The sequence below is a fragment of the Ictidomys tridecemlineatus genome, chromosome 1 (genome assembly GCF_052094955.1).
Source record: "Ictidomys tridecemlineatus isolate mIctTri1 chromosome 1, mIctTri1.hap1, whole genome shotgun sequence".
Lineage (NCBI taxonomy): Eukaryota > Metazoa > Chordata > Mammalia > Rodentia > Sciuridae > Ictidomys > Ictidomys tridecemlineatus.
In genome coordinates this window covers 87,010,885-87,015,529 of record NC_135477.1, presented here as the reverse complement: position 1 = coordinate 87,015,529, position 4,645 = coordinate 87,010,885, and positions in this window count along the sequence as shown.

Genomic DNA, 4,645 nt, shown 5'->3' with positions numbered 1-4,645 from the left:
AGTGGAGGAGGATTTTTGTCCTATATCTCCATGTTGATGTGACACTAAATGTAGGGACACCTATCCCAAACTGCAGTTAATTATCTTCTAATTTTCCCACCCAACCTCTGTTCTACAACATGTCCTATCTGTAATAATGGCTTACTAGAACAGTAGGTTTTAGAATACTTGTTCACACATGCGTGTGTGTGTGTGTGTGTGTGTGTATGTATGTGTGTGTGTGATTGTGGTTGCATTAGTTTTCTAGGACTATTCTAGCAAATTACCATACACTGGTGGCTTAAAGTAACAAAAATTTATTGTCCTACAGTTCTGGAGGCTACAAATCTGAAACGAAGGTGTCATGCTCCTTCTGAAGGTGCTAGGGGCGGATCTTTCCTCACCTCTTCCTTTCATTGAAATACCTTGAATGGTTCTGAAGTTTGCTGGCACTCCTTGGCTTTCTTTGACTTGTAGATACGTTATTCCAACCTTGGTCTTCCTCTGCATTTGGTACCATCTTCTGTCTCTGAATTTACCTGTGTATGTGACACCAATCACTGGATTAGGGCCCACCCACATTCAGTATGACTTCATTCTAACTTGATTACATCTGCAAAACCCCAAATAAGGTCACACTCACAGGGGTTGGGACTTGGACACATCTTTTGGGGAGACATAATTCAACCAACAGTAGGGATTTTTTGGCAATCATCTCTCATCCCTAGTTCCATCTATTCTTTCTCTTGTATTGTATGATAAGTGTGACAACTATATGCCCAGCATCCCTCTGTATCAGAGTTCTGATCTACATTCTGCCAATAAGAAGAAATTTGCAAGGAAAGAAGAAAAACAAAATTGTTATTTTTCCCGTGGTAGCTGCAGGCAAGCATGTAGGTTTTGGTCAATGGCGGATGTGAAATTTTGCAATACTCGTTGTGTACCCTCCTGAAAATCGTCTCTTTGGGTGTTACAGCAGGCTAAGATCATCAGTGGGTATTTTCTGAAATTACTGAAATTCCAGACTTCTTGGAAGCTAATAGTATATTTTCTTGACCTTTGCTTCCCCAGCCTTTTCAACAATTTTAGTGCAGTTTACATATTAAATCCTTTCATTGAAATACCTTGGATGGTTTCTGTTTTTCTGATCAAATCCTGGAAGATAGAGTGGAGGTTGTCATTGCCATCCTAGAGAGAAGTCTGAGAGTTTGGCATGTAGTTTAAACTTCAGACAGTTTGAAATTCCCTCATCAGATTACTGAGCATCGGGGAAGTGCCTTGCCCCTCAGTTTTAGTTGAGAACTATTTATATAATGATTTGGGGCTTTTATAACATGTTCAGTAGTGAAGCAGTTAGATTTCTTGAGGGGCTAATACACTTTATGAATTTTCATTACAGTAAAATAAACAAAAGCTGTTGTTCTTTGGTTACCATGGAAACTGCAAAGACAAGAATATATGTTAGCTGGGCATGGTGGCACAAACCTGTAGTCCCAGCAGCTGGGGAGGCTGAGGCAGGGGGATCATGAGTTCATAGTCAGCCTCAGCAAAAGTGAGGTGCTAAGCAACTCCGTGAAACTCTGTTTCTAATAAAATACAAAATAGGACGGGGGATGTGGCTCAGTGGTTGAGTGCCCTTCAGTTTAATACCTGGCATTCCCACCCCCCTCCAAGAATATATGATTATTTTCCTGCTCAAAAACCTTCTCTGGCTCCCCTGTGCCTGATGAATTAAGTACTAACCCCTTCTCTGGTATTGAAGACCCCTGTAGCACAGCCACTAGAATATGAGCTCTGTGCAGATGGGGGTATTTACTTTTCTATTCCTATTTTAACGGTACCTGGCATGTGGCAAGCATTCATTAATTGTTGTTAAACAAATGAATGTACTGCCATTTCTAATCTTTCTCACTATTCACCTGTATTCTGATAGACTTGGCAAAGCCAGTTGCTACCCATTCCAACCATCCCGCCTTCGCCTTTTCTCTGCATTTGCCCATGTTGCCTCCCTTTGTAACAACTTCCCTTACCTCTTCCTTTGTGGAAATCTTCATATCTTAAAAGAAACTACCCTCTTCATGAGCATTTTCTGGCTCACACCTTCCAATGGATGGAATCTCCCTTTGCTTTGGGGGCTCATGCATTTTTTAAAAATATTTTTAAATTGTTGATAGACCTTTATTTTATTCATTTATTTATATGTGGTATTGAGAATCGAACCCAGAGCCTCACACATGTCAGGCAAGAGCTCTACCACTGAGCCACAATCCCAGCCCCTCATGCATGTCTTTTAAAAAAATTGATAACCTTATGTTTTGAAAGAGTTTTAGGTTATCAGAAAAATCAATTAGACTTCCCATAAAGTCTCATTCCTATGCTGGTAGTCACCTCCACCTTCCCTGGGGCCATAGTGTTGGATAGGGATACAGGGAGACGGCAATCTGAAGGATCACTCCTACCACACAGGCACGAGTGTGGCCTGTGGTCAAATCAGAGTCCAGGTGGGGGACTGTGAATTGACAACTGCAGCTTTTCTTCTGTCAGTATTAGCTGCGATGGTGTTTTCTTCCCCTCCCACTCCCCACCTTTCCTTCTCCTCTTCTTCTTTTTCTTCTTTGGTATCAAGGACATCCTGAAAAACGGCTGAAGGGTTGGGGTATAGCTTGGTGGCAAAGCATTTGCTTCACATGCACGAAGCCCTGGGTTCAATCCCCAGTTCCAAAAAAGAAAGGATAAAAAAAAAAAATGACTGCAGCCAAAAACAAAGAACAACCACCACCACAACAAAACAAATGGCGCCTCCCAAACCAACAAAACAAACCAACAAAAACCAGCTGAAAAGAAGCAGTTTTTTTTTGTTGTTGTTGTTTTTTGTTTGTTTGTTTAAGAGACATGGTCTCACTATGTTGTTGGCTTAAAATTGTCTCCTGGGCTCAAGTGATCCTCCTGCCTCAGCGTCTCGAGTAGCTGGGGCCTACCATCATGCCTGGCTGAAACAAAATTTCCTAACAGTTCACCCTGTAGTCTCAAGATTCTCCTCAGTAAACAAAATGGCAGAAAAAGTTTGCCCCCAGAGTCTGGCAAAAGTAAGTGAATCTGGCCTTTCAAGGACTTGGAGTGCGTATTTTTCCATTAGGAGAAAGCCAGGCATAGGTTTGGAGCACAAAGCAGGCCTAGGGGTACAAGTGGGGCCAAGCAGTGTGGCCAGGAAGAGCCTAGAACAGAGGTTAAGAATGGTGCAGAGACCCCCTTAGTTCTGTGTAGTGGTAATAAGGAGCTCTGAGCATTGGTTTCTGTGTTGTGGGTAGGAAGGGACTAGGACGTAGCCTTCTCATTCCTGGTCCAGTGCTCTTTATGACAACTCTCCAGTTGTATTTATTTATTTATTTTAAACCAGCAGAACCCTAAGATGTAAGGAGATGAAAGCAAGGTTGCTCCAGGTGTGTGCTGGAAGTGGAAGCTAAAACCCCCATCCCATCCCATCTCCCAGCTTTAGAAGATTCCTCCAAACACCAGTCTGCTCAGAGAACAGCTTGAGAATCACAGCAAGAATGGAGATGTGTTTCCTCTCATAGCCCATACCTTGAACTTGTTACTATAAATAAAACAGGAATGTTACCATGGCAACCTGACTGTCTGTTGAAATTGCCCCTTATGGAGCAAATTAGCCAGGATCGATAGTGCTTCCTGAATGCAGAATTACTTTCCTTTTATAACAAAAGTTTGAACAAATTAGAGAATGAACCACTCAGGGGGAACAAGGTCTGAGTCAATGCAGTTACACTGTTAGCTGCCACTCCTCTTCTGTGCCCATCTGTGGGTGTTCCTTGGTGGGACGTGGTCTCTAAGCTGGTGCTCGCTAGGCCACCATGTTATTTACTGCTCACTTCCGTGGCCTCTTCCCTGGCAGGCAGGCTCTTCCTGCTGCTCTGCATGTGTCATGAGAAAGGACACTTCTGTCTGTAACATCCTGCTTCCCCAGGCTCAGCTGTCATGTGCTGAGATGCTGTCTTCAGAGATGGACAGATTTTAAATGGCACTCCCTAAGCTGGCACGCAAAGGCAGACCTCAGAGCAGATGTGGGCCCAGGCCTCAGCCCAGTTAGGTGCTTATTAGGAGCCATTAGTGAGCCCCTAAGCCAGGGGTAGTCTGCTATTGTCCCCCAGGACAAAAGAACCATGAATTCCTTCCCCAGGCACAAGCTGAGGAAGCTCAGGGAGGAGGGTAGTGCTGTGCTTGGCTGGCCTTTTGACTAGGAAGAATTGAGTGGCTTCTTTCCATTACCTAAGGGTCTACACCGAATCCCAAATTGTCTTCCATCTGACCTGGTGCCTGTAAGTCTGTGCCTTCTACTTAAAATGCAGAAAGGAGGGCTGGGATTGTGGCTCAGCGGTAGAGCGCTTGATCCTCAACACCTCTTAAAAACAAATAAATAAAGGTTAAATTCTTTTTAAAAAATGCAGAAGGGTTCTCCTGGGAAGGGCAGTCATTTAAACTAATTCCCAGGAAGGTGCCAGGCTGGAGCTGTGCAGGGCAACATGGGCATCTGTTACAGTTTTTGTATCTTAAATGTTTCTCAAAAGCTCATGTAACAAAGGCTTGGTCCTCAGCTGATGGATGGTAGTGAAACTGTAGAAGGTGGGGCCTGGCCTTGAAGAGTACATCT